At 38.8% G+C, this 17,339-nt stretch overlaps 2 long non-coding RNA genes across 3 annotated transcripts; one reads left to right on the forward strand and one right to left on the reverse strand.

Moving 5' to 3' along the window:
* Nucleotides 1-328: 328 nt before the first annotated feature.
* LOC146478940 (uncharacterized) lies at nt 329-11,277 on the reverse strand. 2 transcript variants are annotated; one of them, XR_014864999.1, is made up of 3 exons: nt 8,092-11,277; nt 3,696-7,965; nt 329-2,907 (listed from the first exon to the last, which is right to left on the reverse strand). It is a non-coding gene; the product is annotated as an uncharacterized LOC146478940 (long non-coding RNA). The 2 variants fall into 2 exon arrangements; XR_014864998.1 differs by having other exon boundaries at nt 3,170-7,965.
* Nucleotides 11,278-11,288: 11 nt separating this feature from the next.
* On the forward strand, nt 11,289-14,565 carry LOC146478941 (uncharacterized). The gene is made up of 2 exons (XR_014865000.1): nt 11,289-13,791; nt 13,834-14,565. It is a non-coding gene; the product is annotated as an uncharacterized LOC146478941 (long non-coding RNA).
* The last annotated feature ends 2,774 nt before the right edge of the window (nt 14,566-17,339 follow it).

Here is a 17,339-nt window from a genome sequence, read left to right on the forward strand (position 1 = left end):
ATGATGTACCCTGTGTATCACTTTCAGTTTGGTTCATCCTTTCTTTTTAGGAAATCTGAGAGTTGGTGCAGAGAATAGTGGAGGGATAGCTCTTAAAGCACGCAATGGCCCAGATTTGATGGACGCCGATTAACCTTCAATTAAGTATCAAAACTAGTTTTTCTGTTTGCTCTGGTTTTGCTTTTACTATTCTGTGTAATTGGCTCCCAAAACGTGTATCACTCGGTCAACGAAATTTAAGATAAATCAAGACTAATTGTGCAGACTTGCTTGCAACATTTTTCTCAGCTTAAAGGCATTTTTATGTTTTTGTTTGAATTTTTTACCACTTTGTTTTTTTGTTTAATTTTTTTTTTTTATTTATTGCAGGGCCCCGCTGAAAACCCCGAAAACCACCCTCTACGACGTGGGCTCCCTGTTGAAATACCTTCTAAAGATGCTTCACTTGTTTGTATTTTTGCATGCTCACAGGTGTTCCTTTGAGACTTCCTTGTCACTCTTCTTTGTCTTTGTTACTGGTCAAGTTGTTTTTTCTGTACGTACCTCTATGACTTAAAATAACTTACCTCTGTACTTTTCACTTTTTAAATGCCAAGGGATTGAAGCCCAGCCAACTGATTTGAAGGAGGGGTCCATAAAATACCTTCCTGGGATTGTTACCCTAGAGTCAAGAGAGTACGGTAGTACAGGAGTGATAAGGGTTGAAACCTGTTGAATACCTCATGTTCTGAGGAGGAAGGAGGCAGCTACGCATGGTGCATGTTGACCATCTAACAGGGTTTGCAGCAGCCAAATAAGCTGCTCTCTGATTGGCGAATGGTGTTGTAATCTTGAAACAGGTTACGCGTCGTTGAATAATGACATTACTGCATGATTATTGTGTAAACTATTCACCACCACGCTAATAAAAGAAAGAATCTGTTAGTTTATTAATGTCATGAAATTTAGCAATAGTTTCACAAGTGCCACTGAATGATGTTTTTTGATGTCATATCAAAGGCTCCTGTGAGCCAACTCGTGAATGCAGAAGTAAATAGTGTCAAGGTTTAAAACATTGAGAATGATGTATTATTCTAGAAAGTGAAAAAAGCATACTCGGAAAAAAGAAATCCTAATGCTCCTATCAGGAGTCGAACCTAAGATCTTCTGATTACTAGTTCGGATGCTCTACCACTGAGCTAAAGGAGACTCCTGGCAGCTAAGGTCATTAAACTAGGTTCATGGGACAAACATCCTGCATACTGCTAGGATTTGAATGTGGAACGTGTGGTATATGAAAGAAATGTGATGGTATATTTCCAGCCTGGTGAATGAATGAGAATAATGTATTATTCTAGAAAGTGACGTAGGCATACTCAGAAAAAAAAAAATCCGAGTGCTCCTATCAGGAGTCGAACCTAAGACCTTCCGATTACTAGTTCGGATGCTCTATCACTGAGCTACAGGGGACTCGTGGTATCTAAGGCCATTAAACTAGGTTCATGGGACAAACATCCTGCATACTGCTAGGATTTGAATGTCGAACGTGTGGTATATGAAAGAAATGTAATGGTATATTTCCAGCCTGGTGAATGAATGAGAATAATGTATTATTCTAGAAAGTGACGCAGGCATACTCAGAAAAAAAAGAAATCCGAGTGCTCCTATCAGGAGTCGAACCTAAGACCTTCCGATTACTAGTTCGGATGCTCTATCACTGAGCTACAGGAGACTCGTGGGAGCTAAGGCCATTAAACAAGGTTCATGGGACAAACATCCTGCATACTGCTACTGGGCATTTAAATGTCGAACGTGTGGTATATGAAAGAAATGTGATGGTATATTTCCAGCCTGGTGAATGAATGAGAATGATGTATTATTCTAGAAAGTGACGCAGGCACACTCCGAAAAAAAAAATCCGAGTGCTCCTATCAGGAGTCGAACCTAAGACCTTCCGATTACTAGTTCGGATGCTCTACCACTGAGCTACAGGAGACTCGTGGGAGCTAAGGCCATTAAACTAGGTTCATGGGACAAACATCCTACATACTGCTAGGATTTGAATGTGGAACGTGTGGTATATGAAAGAAATGTGATGGTATATTTCCAGTCTGGTGAATGAATGAGAATGATGTATTATTCTAGAAAGTGACGCAGGCATACTCGGAAAAAAGAAATCCGAGTGATAAGAGGTGATAGACTCGTGGGAGCTAAGGCCATTAAACTAGGTTGATGGGACAAACATCCTGCATACTCCTAGGATATGAATGTCGAACGTGTGGTATATGAAAGAAATGTGATGGTATATTTCCAGTCTGGTGAATGAATGAGAATGATGTGTTAGTGTAGAAAGTGACGCAGGCATACTCGGAAAAAAGAAATCCGAGTGCTCCTATCAGGAGTCGAACCTAAGACCTTCCGATTACTAGTTCGGATGCTCTATCACTGAGCTACAGGAGACTTCTGAAAGCTACGGCCATTAAACTAGGTTGATGGGACAAACATCCTGCATACTGCTAGGATTTGAATGTCGAACGTGTGGTATATGAAAGAAATGTGATGGTATATTTCCAGCCTGGTGAATGAATGAGAATAATGTATTATTCTAGAAAGTGACGTAGGCATACTCAGAAAAAAAAAATCCGAGTGCTCCTATCAGGAGTCGACCCTAAGACCTTCTGATTACTAGTTCGGATGCTCTACCACTGAGCTACAGGAGATTCGTGGGAGCTAAGGCCATTAAACTAGATTCATGGGACAAACATCCTGCATACTGCTAGGATTTGAATGTCGAACGTGTGGTATATGAAAGAAATGTGATGGTATATTTCCAGCCTGGTGAATGAATGAGAATGATGTATTATTCTAGAAAGTGACGCAGGCATACTCGGAAAAAAGAAATCCGAGTGCTCCTATCAGGAGTCGAACCTAAGACCTTCCGATTACTAGTTCGGATGCTCTATCACTGAGCTACAGGAGACTTCTGAAAGCTACGGCCATTAAACTAGGTTGATGGGACAAACATCCTGCATACTGCTAGGATTTGAATGTCGAACGTGTGGTATATGAAAGAAATGTGATGGTATATTTCCAGCCTGGTGAATGAATGAGAATAATGTATTATTCTAGAAAGTGACGCAGGCATACTCAGAAAAAAAAGAAATCCGAGTGCTCCTATCAGGAGTCGAACCCCAAGACCTTCCGATTACTAGTTCGGATGCTCTATCACTGAGCTACAGGAGACTCGTGGGAGCTAAGGCCATTAAACTAGATTCGTGGGACAAACATCCTGCATACTGCTAGGATTTGAATGTGGAACGTGTGGTATATGAAAGAAATGTGATGGTATATTTCCAGGCTGGTGAATGAATGAGAATAATGTATTATTCTAGAAAGTGACGCAGGCATACTCAGAAAAAAAAAAAAGAAATCCAAGTGCTCCTAACAGGAGTCGAACCTAAGACCTTCCGATTACTAGTTCGGATGCTCTATCACTGAGCTACAGGAGACTCGTGGGAGCTAAGGCCATTAAGCTAGATTCATGGGACAAACATCCTGCATACTGCTAGGATTTGAATGTGGAACGTGTGGTATATGAAAGAAATGTGATGGTATATTTTCAGCCTGGTGAATGAATGAGAATGATGTATTATTCTAGAAGTGACGCAGGCATACTCGGAAAAAAGAAATCCTAATGCTCCTATCAGGAGTCGAACCTAAGACCTTCCGATTACACTGTACTAGTTCGGATGCTCTACCACTGACCTACAGGAGACTCGTGGGAGCTAAGGCCATTAAACCAGGTTCATATCGGGAACAAACATCCTGCATACTGCTAGGATTTAAATGTCGAACGTATGGTATATGAAAGAAATGTGATGGTATATTTCCAGCCAGGTGAATGAATGAGAATGATGTATTATTCTAGAAAGTGACGCAGGCATATTTGGAAAAAAAAAGAAATCCGAGAGCTCCTATCAGGAGTCAACCTTAAAACCTGTTGATTACACTGTGCTAGTTTGGATGCTCTACCACTGAGTTACAGGAGACTCGTGGGAGCTAAGGCCATCAAACTAGGTTTATGGGACAAACATCCTACATACTGTTAGGATTTGAATGTCGAACGTGTGGTATATGAAAGAAATGTGATGGTATATTTCCAGCTTGGTGAATGAATAAGAATGATGTATCATTCTAGAAACTGACGCAGGCATACTTGGAAAAAAGAAATTTGAGTACTCCTATAAGGAGTCGAACCTAAGACCTTCCGATTACTAGTTCGGATGCTCTACCACTGAGCTACAGGAGACTCGTGGGAGCTAAGGCCATTAAACTAGGTTCATGGGAGAAACATCCTGCATACTACTACTGAGCATTTAAATGTCGAACGTGTGGTATATGAAAGAAATGTGATGGTATATTTCCAGCCTGGTGAATGAATGAGAATGATGTATTATTCTAGAAAGTGACGCAGGCACACTCCGAAAAAAAAAATCCGAGTGCTCCTATCAGGAGTCGAACCTAAGACCTTCCGATTACTAGTTCGGATGCTCTACCACTGAGCTACAGGGGACTCGTGGGAGCTAAGGCCATTAAACTAGGTTCATGGGACAAACATCCTACATACTGCTAGGATTTGAATGTGGAACGTGTGGTATATGACAGAAATGTGATGGTATATTTCCAGTCTCGGCTGGTGAATGAATGAGAATGATGTATTATTCTAGAAAGTGACGCAGGCATACTCGGAAAAAAGAAATCCGAGTGATAAGAGGTGATAGACTCGTGGGAGCTAAGGCCATTAAACTAGGTTCATGGGACAAACATCCTGCATACTGCTAGGATATGAATGTCGAACGTGTGGTATATGAAAGAAATGTGATGGTATATTTCCAGTCTGGTGAATGAATGAGAATGATGTGTTAGTCTAGAAAGTGACGCAGGCATACTCGGAAAAGAGAAATCCGAGTGCTCCTATCAGGAGTCGAACGTAAGACCTTCCGATTACTAGTTTGGATGCTCTGTCACTGAGCTACAGGAGACTCGTGGTATCTAAGGCCATTAAACTAGGTTCATGGGACAAACATCCTGCATACTGCTAGGATTTGAATGTCGAACGTGTGGTATATGAAAGAAATGTGATGGTATATTTCCAGCCTGGTGAATGAATGAGAATGATGTATTATTCTAGAAAGTGACGCAGGCAAACTCGGAAAAAAAAAAGAAATCCAAATGCTCCTATCAGGAGTCGAACCTAAGACTTTCCGATTACTAGTTCGGATGCTCTACCACTGAGCTACAGGAGACTCGTGGGAGCTAAGACCATTAAACAATGGCCTTAAACAATGTTTAAAAGATTGTTCGCTTTCTGTTTGTTGGCCCAGGGCTCGAAATATAAGCCATACAGGCTCAATAAGGGGCCTCGCGGATATTTATTCCGCATCTTAGGCTGCTTAGATTTTTAGCCGTTCTCCTCAGCAAGACTGAGCTCCTTGAATAGTTTTGTGTTAATTTTCCTAAGAAAGCTTCAAGTTTGGAAATTGTTTGGAGCCTTTGAATTGGTTGGCTTTTAAAGGCGAAAAAGAAAAAAAAAAAGGAAATTTTTTTCCCGTTATCTCGGGATCGAACCCGAGTCCCTTTGCTTCTAAGTCAGCGCACCACGCCACTACACAACATGTCCACGGCTTGTACTTAAAATTGTTGAGGGTGTCGAACTATGTAGCGAAGATTAACGGGGCGCTTTCAGTCACCAAAAAAAAAAAAAAACGTACAAAGACTACGTATGTCGGTCGACTGTTCTTTAGGCTCTTTCTTTAAATTTCGAACTCCAAAAGACGTGGATATTTATAATTGAAGGAGGAAAGAACCTAAAGCGAGCAGTGAGAGTACGCTACATTTGAAAATTTATGACAGATCGACCGAGTGGCATTTAGCCCGCATTACGATAACTCGTCCATTGCGCATGCGCGCATTCACGAGTTAAAATGGGCTCGAAAGCTCGACTTTCACATCGAGACAAGTAGGTTAAGACTGTATCGTTTAAATTGACTAAAGATTTCCAACGGATTTCTTTAAAAAAAAATTGACCTAAGTGTTGAAGACCCATTTTCGGTACAAGGATTTGTGCATGGAGCAGTTTTGGTTACTACGCACCAACTCTGAATATTTATAGTAAAAGGTGGAAGAAAAATTTGGAAGGTAGAAACGAGAATTACATTAAACGTGAAAAGATCTACATGCGGGATAATGTTAAGCTTAAATCCATAGAATGTGCGATAAAAATCGGAAAATTAAGTGTTTTAGCCCTCCACCACTTCTCTACAAATCCTTTACAAATTGAGGATGATGTTGTTATTCAGTCAGTGACACACGTACAGGTGTAACAACGGTCCAGAAATTTCCACAGCCTTAAATGTAAATACATATCTTATCAAATTAACATATATGATGTTTCAGAAGAGGCAGATCTCGCGCTGTTCAAGAAGATTTCTAGCATGCCTGGTCACCCTTTGTATCCTTCCCTCCCCAAAATAAAAGGAAGATCATTGCGCCTCAGAGTTCCAAGCAGCCAACTTCCTAGGGTCAATACCCAGCGTTTTAAAAATAGTTTTATCAATAGACTTTTTTTTTAAATATGAAGTAGCGTTTTGATGAACTTCTAGCTTTTGATTATTGTCACTGTAAGTGTTTCTCAGTTTTAGCATGTATTTTTGCTTGAAACATAATAAAGACCTTTGATTGATTGATTGATTGATTGATTGATTGGATAATTGATTGATTGATTGATTGATTGATTGATTGATTGATTGATTGATTGATTGATTGATTGATTGATTGATTGATTGATTGATTGTATATACTCGGATGAAAGATAATTCGAGTTCTCCTAACAGGAGTAGAAGCTATGACCTTCCGATTTCTAGTTCGGCCATTAAACGAAGTTCATATGGCTGAAAACATCCTGCATACTGCTAGGATTCGGATGTCGATGTGTGGCAAAGGCACAATGGAATAAATGTGATGGTGTATTTTAAGCGTGGTTATGAGTAATTAAGAGTGATGATTCAGTCAGTGACAACACGTGTATATCCTGAACATGCGCAGACGTTATTCAGCACTCCTCAACGGTTTGCTACTTACCCCTAGGTTGCCCCTTTTTAGTATTACTTTAAAAAGGAAAAGTCATACTTTGAATTGATGCTAACCCAAAATATACAGTTCTGCTTTCTTTGAAATTTCCCTCACTGGTGTCCTGAAACTGGCCAGGTTGAAAATGGATTGCAACTTCCCTGGGGTTTTGGGAAATCGCTAAAAACTGATAATAGTAGTTCTCTCCTTGAGAAAATCATTTCAAATGTTCTTCCCGTGGTGTTAAGAACATCAAGGGAACGATAAGACGTACTTACCTTTAATCCCATTGCACCTTTGACCCCAAAGCGTGAAAATCTCCTTGATGTAGCCTCTTTAACAAACTGAGAGTGATCGAACTCCACCGAAACACAGACTGAGTTAATTAGAAGGGGAAGTTAAGGAATCCGGAACACTGTTCACTACACCTGCAGTGGTTTTTCAGTTTGGATTGTTTCTGAAATGTCTTCCTTCACGGCAACACGGAATTAAAAACTTGGGGTTAATAGAGGACGTAACATAAGACGATGATTTTTAGCTATAGAAAGTTTTTGGCAATAAAGGGTAAAGTAAATGATGAGTCTAATATACTTAACGCGGAGTTATGTAAATTAGAAGGCATTCGAGTATAAACTCTAAGCAATCTCTTCTCGGCCTCTTTAACATGTCGCGTTTCTTGCCGTTTGGTTTTGAAATCATCCCTTCTTCACCTCCTTTCTTCCAAATTTTGTACAGTATTTTCGTTTCAAACCAAAGACTTACAGTTATAAACCTTAGATTGTACATAAAAGAAAATTGGTGTGTTTGCTAGGCCTGAATCGAAATGTTTATATCTATCGTACGTGGGAATATTTTTACCTTAGACGTGTTTATATCTATCGCGCGTGGGAATATTTTTACCTTAGACGTGTTTATATCTATCGCGCGTGGGAATATTTTTACCTTAGACGTGTTTATATCTATCGCGCGTGGGAATATTTTTACCTTAGACGTGTTTATATCTATCGCGCGTGGGAATATTTTTACCTTAGACGTACGTTAAATTGTATATACTTAGAATAAAGACCCGATATAACTATGTTTGTTGTCATTATCTAGTTTTATGATGTGAGAAATCTTATGCAACAGAGTGCTGCTTCTTGCGGTCTTTGCAGTTTTAAATTAAACTACTGGGCCCAGTTGTTCAAAGCCCGATTAAGCTAATCCTGGGTTAACCTAAACTTTGACTCGAGTATATTTACTAATCCGTAAGGATTCGTCCAAAAGATTTTTGTCGCTTAGTTTTGCCTTAGACGTTTCTTTACCATTGGCTTAAAATGAGCCTTTAAGGTCTTTTTTAGTGAGCGAGATTAAAACCTCGGTTAAGTTTTAATCGTGGATTATCGTTAATCGGCTTTCGAACAACTGGGCCTTGGAGGAAAAGTTATCAGGCGATTAGTGACCCGTTTCTGATTCGTTTTCGCGTGAACATTGTACAAAAGGATTAAAATGTGAGTTGAAAAAACTACCGATTCCGATTTCTAAACCGAAAATCTAAGTGTATTCTTTGTATCTTATAAATGCGGAAGACTTATTGACTTTTGCGTTCTCAATGTTTAGCTGATCTTGCTAGAAATAAAAGTTTTAATTCGCTTGGAACTGATATTCGGACTTACATGCGCTTATAGTATCGTGCTACTCACTTGACAATTTTTGACGTTTCGTGCTAATTCTGCACTGATAGCGAAATCTACGGCGAATAATATCGAGCTATACCAGAGAAGAAGTCTCTGGACAAAAGAAAGAACGCCAAGACTTTTTCGTTAGGAATTAAATTGTTTTGTTTTGCCCGAGGGACATGCAAAATATTTCTGTCACGTAGATCGCTATAAATCTCTTCATGTCTTTTAGTCGGAACATAACGTGTTTTTCTCGTGTAGTACGAGATTGTTTTTTTGGTACATTCGAAGTGGAGTTTGACGGACAATAAATACATATCCTGTCCTTCTCGCACCTCTTTGGTACGGTATTTTGGACATTTTCACACTTTTTTCGCTAAACATCGTCTTTACTTGCGACGCAATCAGTTGTAATCTCCGGACATGTAGTGTAATTTAATCAAGGTGCTAGAAATCCGAATATCAGTCTGTATACGTGACGAATCAGGTAATATTGTTAATATGCTTGACAAACTTTTCCTCCGGTGTAAACTCTTTTCCCGGCTTTTGTTTCGCATGCCGCGAAACAAAAGCCTGGAAAGGCGTGTGCTCTCGCAGGCTAACTTAGCTCAAGATAGTCATATTATACAGTCACCAGTCGCAAGCTGCGATCGTACGAGCGCTTGCCAAATATTTCAGCCATAAAATGGAAAGACGTATTAAGGACGGTGCCTGCTAATATCGAAGTATTTTTGTCCGGTTTATGACTATGCGGGAAAGCAGATCTTAGCAATAGCTATTGGAATCCAAAAAGAAAATTTGGGGTAACCGTGCATTTTTCAGAGATAACTAAGCAATAATATCTCTAAACAGCGCCAAAATATAAAGCAATGTATGGGATTTTTTCCTAAATTGAAGCTTAATCATCTCTGAAAAATGCGTGGCTACCCCCAATTTTTTTTATGAGATAGCAAAAGCATTTGTTAAGTTCTGCTTTCTCCGTATAGTTTTAAATCGCGCAAAAATATTCCTGTATTAGTAGGCACCACCAATAGGAAACCCGAGTATCTCGAGATGCACAGAACGTATGTGCAGTGACAATAGTAGGCACCGTCCTCAACAATGGACATGCAGCGATCATTAGGAGTTAGTTGTTACTAGTGATTGTGAACTAGCCTTTTGTACAAGCCTTTTGCTCATTTTGTAGTAGTCTGCGAAGCTAGTTGTACATGTTCGAAAAATGTCAAGTCTGAGGAGCAGAACAAAGTTTTATCCCTGGCTACACAGCCTAATTTTGTATTCTTAGAAACGCGCCTTCTTGTAAATCTTGTATATTTTCAAGAGCAAATATTTGTAAATGTACCTTAAAGCAGACGAATTGTACATCTAACGCCCTTCCTTTCATTACAAATTTCAGTTTGGGATATTGTGGTACGACAAAATTTCTCACCCTTCCAAGCTGCAAGCTATAGCGACATAGGCTCGTGGTAACTTGTTCATTGTTTGACAGGTAATTAGATTGCTTGTCATCGTTGACTAGATTGAATATGTTATAATTCAAAAATTGCACATTGGGTTTTTCAATTTTAGGTTTGTGACGATTCTGTGTTGGGGTTTATTTTAAGGGCCGTACATAGCTAAGGGAGGGGGGGGGGGGGGGGTGGGGGCAACGGGGGCAGCAGCCCCCGCCAGGAAAACTGAATTTTTTTTTTCTAACACAGTGTTTGAGTTTGCTGTGCTATTTCTTGTATCTATATTGGTCCGAAATCACAAGAAAATCAACTAATTGACTGAGAAAATCTCCCTTCAATGTGAATTCAGTGTGTTTTGTTTTCTTTAAAGGTCTTAGAGGCAACTTTCTGTGTAGGGGTGGATACAAAAAAATTCCAACTAGCAACCTTGTCTGTCTACGGGAGACCCCTGGCGGAGGAATGTGCGGAGTTTGCCCCCCCCCCCCCCCCTTAAAAAAAAAAAAAAAAATCCTAGGCACGGCCCTGATTTTATTTGTTATTATTAGGGGTTATGGTGAAGGTCTCTCCACAAAATTATTTAATGCTTCCAAGAATCCGATATACGCAGAATTTACGCGCGTTTCATATATCTTGCCATGCAATATTTACGTGATTAACAATGGACCAAATCAGTATATTTACAAAGTAGGTATATAAGTTATTAAAATTCAATTACATTCTAATATATCCCTCGTCCCTATTTATCAATTAGTATATTAAATGTTGAATGTTCTTTTATTGCTCAAAGTAATTTATTTAAAATTATCGATCTTCAGAAATAACCGTCGACGTATTAGTTTAGCTTTAAAAGCAGTTATTTGTAAATACGGACGAGTATTTAGTTACGTTATATCAAGTATTAGAGACCTTATATTGCTCAAAGCATAAAGTTAGAAAATTTAATTTTCGGTTAAAATGAGCTTGAAACAGTTGCGGTTAGCTTCAAAAGCATTTGTGTGTAAATACTGTTGTTTCAAGTTTACCGTAAAGTTCCGATAGCAACGACCCCCCGAAAGTAACGACCCCCCCGAAAGTAACGACTCTCCGACAGTAACGAGCCCCAAACGCTGCTAATTCCGAAAGTAACGAGGGTCGCTATTATCGGAACTTTACGGTAATATATTAATTATTTGATGTGTATAAACTGGTGATATAAGTTTGGCAGTTTAAGTTGCAATATCAGCAATAGCTATTTCATTACTTTGGTGACGAGGTTGATTTTTTAATGTTTTCATTGTTTAAAATGCTTAAACTTTGGACCTTAAACGTAGGCAAACAGCCTTCCTTATCCCGAGTGGATTCAAAACCTCAAGCAATAGTTATTGCGTTAAGTTTAGAATTAGTATATAAATAAATTAAATATAGTTGGAAATCATTCATATTATCATTTATATTAGCGTTTAAGTGAGTCGTAAGAGATGTAGTCTAAATGCTTGACCAAGAATCAGTTAAGTTAAAAGGATATTATGATAGGATATTTAAGAGTGCCTGTGATTTGAGAATTTTTAGTATTAGGTTGGTGAAGCAGTCACCTTATATGTGAGTAGTGACATTTTGTTTTGATCTTTTGGTATAGATTGTGTTTAATCAGGGCTAGTGTGGGGGGGAGGGGGTGGGTAACGTTCAGAGGTACGCGAGCAGCACATAGTGGTCAGCTGATCGATACATTCACAATTTCTGACATTTTGTGTTTTTCTGGAATTGTCCAAGGAAAATGAAGCCTAATGAAAATACACTTTATGTTTACTGTCAGTATTCCTATCGTGTGTTTTCCAGTTAATATTCTTCGCACTAAACAAAACAAACAAACCGACGATAGAAAGAGAGAACGAAAAAACAAATAAACCAAAAACCGAAATTTAGGAACGGGTATAAGAAGTCTCCTTTTTTTAACTGATGACCGCTGCTTTGTGCTTGCAAAACTTCTTAAGGATTCACTGTTCGTTGTGCTGCTTAGCAGTGACTTTGCCCAACGAGTATAGACTTAGAAGTTTGTACATTTTCGTAAAGTAATGAAGTAAGTACTAAGTTAACTATGTTAACTAAGTACTAAGTTATTAATTAATGAAGGGAAATGAATCCTTATGTTGTGGTGGTGGAGCACTGCTAATTTTGGCTTTCGTTTCTTTCCGACTTGTTCGTTAGCAAATAATGTAATGAAAATAATACTTTTATTTTAGCATCTATTTTTTTAAAGAAACAAAGTGTAACTAAATTATACAATCTAAAGGACCTGCAATGAACATAGTGCACTATTTTTGACGAAGAAGACGTTTTTTGCTTAGGTAACCCAAAATTTATTTTTAAAAGTAAATGAATAACGAACTGAAACGACGAGGGGAGGAAAACCAAAACTAACACGCTCCGCCATAGTGTTTAATTAAGTGTAATTTTTAGGTAGAGCGTCATGATGGGACATATGCCAGGGAGATTGTGTTGAGCTGTTGATTGCTCTTATGTAAGCCTTCGCTAGATGGAGGGATTTGGGATTTCCCAGAGTGGGGCAAACTTCAAAAGTGCGTTCGAAGGCTTGTCAATAGTGACACTTTAATTTAACGTTCAATTAATTTTAACAACATGTGAAACTATGAAATCTAATTAGGCCATAGTTAGACCCCGTTCAGTAGTCTTAGTGCTTTGGAATAGTGCTCTTCCAAGAGGGATACTAGCCTGTTCCAGGCTCCTAGAGAGATGCGCGAAGGAGAGTGCGAGGGGACGAAGAGCGAGGGGGGAATGCCAGGCTCCTAGAGAGATGCGCGAAGGAGAGTGCGAGGGGACGAAGACGAGGGCGTTTTCGTCCCCTCGCACTCTCCTTCGCGCATCCCTCTAGGAGCCTGGAACAGGCTAGAGGGATACCTATTATTCCATGATTATCCAAACCCTAGATGTAGTTAACGACGATAGAAGTAATTAGACAAAAAGAGAGCTTAGTGCAGATTAGATTCTTGTTTGCAACTCCAATTGTATTCCATTTGTCTGGATTACAAGTTGTAAAATAGGTCTTTGGTTCTGAACAAATTGCACTAACTCTGAACGGGGGCTTAGTTAATGAATTATTAGAAAATAATAGGTAATGTTTACTGTTAACTAAACTAAATGGGGGTGATGTGAATTTTTAATTTTTTATAGCTTTATTTTCTGGCGGTCTCTTTTGCTTCAATGTTCCGACTGTTCATCCAAATTCTAGATGGCACCTTTCATCACGTCAGGGGAAAGGTCGTTACTCCCAAATTTATCACGTCGGGGTTTAAAAACTGATTCTAATACGGTGTGATCACCAGTTGTTCACTTCTTTGATATGCCGTTGGCGACAGTAGGAAAAAAATTAATGTTTTCAGATATATGTTCACATTATCACAACTATTCTGGGTCCAGTGCCTTCAGTGTTAGTTAATCAAAAATCAAAACTGAATCTTGGAGAGAATTATAAGTTTCTTAGGCTGTCAGAGAATACGGCAAATTTAGAAAATTTAAAAATTCAAATAATCACTTCTGGTAACTCTTAAAACAAATCAGTGGTTTTATTTACTTAGCTTGTGATTTTCTTTACCCTTGAAAAAAAAAATGGTAATACTCAGTCAATCGAGAAGGGGATAGTGTTACTGGAAGATGTTTTTCATAAGGTGTGAAAATCACTATGGCATTTGTTTAAGTGATTGTCTGGATTTTCTTCCAGATAAGCTATTTGCTATGTGGGTGCTATGTTTTTGTAAGGCGCCTTAAACCCTTTCACTCCCAGGACATTCTGACATTATCAATACCTTGTCAACCGGACAGGTGATGAGAATTAAGTAATCATCAACTGGGTGATACTGTTTCATGTAATACCAAATTCTGTGAACTAACTTCAAAAAGAAATATATGGCAGTCAGTTAGGAGAATTAACATTCAAATCGTGGGAGTGAAAGGGTTAAGAGACGCTCGGTTTAAGAAGGGTCGCGTTCATTTTGTTTTTTTTCTGAAATATGAATGAACAGATCAGAATAACTGGAATATAAACCAGTAAAAAAAGACCATTCCGGAGTAACAATAAAAGCTTGATCATTCTGTTCCTTTTGCCCAAATAGCTGACTCATCTCCTAGTCTGCTCTCCACCGTAGGAGATCATAAGAGACGACTGGGGACGAGTCAGCCCCAAATAGTCGAATGGCTGAAATGGCATAGGGTGCCATTCTAACTATTCTGGAATGAAGGCAAGTAATGAGAGAACGTATTCTTCCACTAGTTTGATTTATGAGTGGGTTAGTAAATTATTCTTGTAAGCACCAATTCTGTTTTTGCCAAAAGTAAATAAACCACCGAGTTATAGATATTAGTCTCTGGTTTGAGTTTATTTTTTCAATAAAGCATCCTCGCCGCGCCTAGCCTTGTACGTATAGCTAGTCTGGCTCGTAGGCTGGGCAGCATTTTTTTTTTCCATGCAAACGTCACCCAGCTGCCCGGGTTATGTTTTTACTCTTGTTATTAACTGTGAACTAAACGATGTCGCAATTGATAACTTTCAAAATGAAAGGGTGCTATTCGTTTCTAATTTGCTATGTCTGCTATTAGAAGTGATATTTCAAACACGAGAAGGTGTTTCATCAGATATCCAAACACTGAGAAGTAGGCTGAAAAAACGAGGCGCAGCCGACTTTTTTTCAAGACGGCTTCTCAGTGTTTGGATATCTGGTGAAAAACTTTCGAGTATTTGATATGGCTCCTCAAATGATCAATAATTCTTGGAGAAATTCAAGACTAAAGTTGGCAACATGTAATAAGGAACACGTATACAAACCACGGTCACAGTGGTGATTTTTCTCTGCCCTTACCAAAGCAATTGTATTTTATTTTATGAGTTTAAGAATGTTAATCCTTTCAGTGGACAAACGTGTTTCGAAGTTCCGCGAAAGATTTTAATAATTATTTCGTTTCGAGCTCGAAGGTTCTCAGGAACTGTACAGAACGTTGTCCGGTAATTTTCTATGAATTTAGACTTTAAAAATCGTTTTGGGGTCAGCTGGCTTTGATTATTGTGAAAAAAGTACGGTTCATTGATTCACTGGTAGTTTTCCCACGCCGCGGCGGCGCAAAACTTAAAAATTTTAAATTTTAAGTCTTCGCCATATTGTAGTCTGAACACTCACCCGGCAAAAACCTTAAGGTCATCTCTGAAGAAGTAAATTCATTTCAGTAAGGTTGTTATTTTGTACTCATTCCGCTATTAATGGCCTCAAAAATAAACTCATTCTAACCCTCGAACACCCCCTCCCCCAAATCATGTTAGTCATGTCCATACTCACCACTTGTTCAAGTCGTTAAAGTGAAGATTCAACTCGTAAGATTTATACGAGTCGCACGACTGGGGCAAGGTTGAGTGTGATACTTTTCACGAAAATAACATGACGTTTAATTCTGGTCCAAGTAGTGGGCTGGCATCTCAGCAACGAAGCGGATAAGTCGATTCGAACAAGTGGTGAAACTGCATCTAACTAAAGAAGGCGCCCGGCCTAGTTGGTGGTTCCTAAAGAAGCTGTTTAATCAGCGTTCACACCAGGTTTCCCTCGTCATATACTTCAGCATGGCGGCAAACAACATGCCGTGCACAAAAATATCATGTATTAAGTATTTACGATGTCTTATCGCTACCAATAACCTATTTACAATCAAACCTCCACAAAAACAGCGCACAGAGCCTGTAAGGTAGGTAAAACTGTTTGATCACTTGTATGGTTATTAGCGTTTACCAGCCAATAGAAATCTTAACTTAATTTAATCGCGTAATGAATCATCCAATTGGAAAGTGTCATTGTCATCAGAACATGATTCTTTCACTGTTGGCGCGGCAGTTTTCTCTTTGCCATTGGTAATAAAGAGTGACAAGCCTACGCGAGTTGCCCGCGCGTGTTTTAGCCTTTTACAATTTTGTTTGCTTAGCTTGCAAGCATGTATATCTTTCAGAGTTAAAATGGTTGTCTGCACTGCTGCGTATTTTGTAGCGGGTTTAAAGAATCTGATAGCCGGCCTTGCATTTAACCATCGTATGTATAACAACAATGCCATTTTTGCATGAGGTGTTCTGTTTCTCTTATTTTAAAACCTCTTTATTTTGAATTTGATGAAGATCTTAAACATTCATTCGTACCCTTCAGAGAAATTTATAAAATCCCGGAAATTTGGCCTATCAGAGGTGAAAAATGGGAAACTTTGTGGCAGAGGTCTAGCAAGAATGGTCTTATAAAGTTCCGTCTGATTACGCTTTAAGCATTGTCAATCTCTTTGTTATTAATTTCTGTATAACATTATATTTAATTATGCATACTTCTGTAGCTTGTTATAAATTAAAACTGTTTTTCGAATAGTTTTGTAACTGTTGAAGATGTGAGTCACATCGAAACATGTTTTAGAAATTAAAAAGTATCATTGTCTTTTTAAAAAGCGCGATCCATTTGCTGCTTTCTCGATCATTTGGTTTATTGAATTACAGACAAAACTTGGAGGATAGCCGACGATGGTAACATGCACATTTCCCGTGTACGTTCATCTTGGCTACTTTTGTTCACTATTTTGCTGGGTTTGGTCGAAATAATTCATCAGCCAGGCTTGCTTGTGGAATAAGAAAAGAATTGATCACCTGTAAGGGTCCCAAAGGGGGGGTCCCCGGAGCCCTGGAGCCCTGAATTTTCTGCTGTGGAGCCCGGAGCCCTATCATTTTACTGACTGGAGCCCTGATCCTTTTTTGGCTTTGGAGCCCGGAGCCCAAAGACATTTTGCGCGAAGCCCGGAGCCCAGCCTTTCAAGTTAATGTTTGGTCATTCGAGTTCCCATATTGCATTGATTCTTGATTACTGCCTTTTTGTGTTTGTTTGTGCGTGTTAACGGGCATAAAGAAACAGATCTGAATAGAGGACAGTATATAATACAAGTATACGCGGTTATCTTATTTAAGGATTTAATGAGAACTTTGTTATAATTTAAAAAAAAACTTGACAGATCATTTTGAAGATACAAATAATAATTGATGAAGATTAATAATTTCAATACTTACCCAGTCCTTAATAGATTTTATTATATAGCTGAACTGGTCCGCGATGAAAAGGAGCAT

Source organism: Pavona decussata, unplaced genomic scaffold (assembly GCF_977016875.1).
Source record: "Pavona decussata unplaced genomic scaffold, jaPavDecu1.1 SCAFFOLD_61, whole genome shotgun sequence".
In the NCBI taxonomy this organism is placed as follows: domain Eukaryota; kingdom Metazoa; phylum Cnidaria; class Anthozoa; order Scleractinia; family Agariciidae; genus Pavona; species Pavona decussata.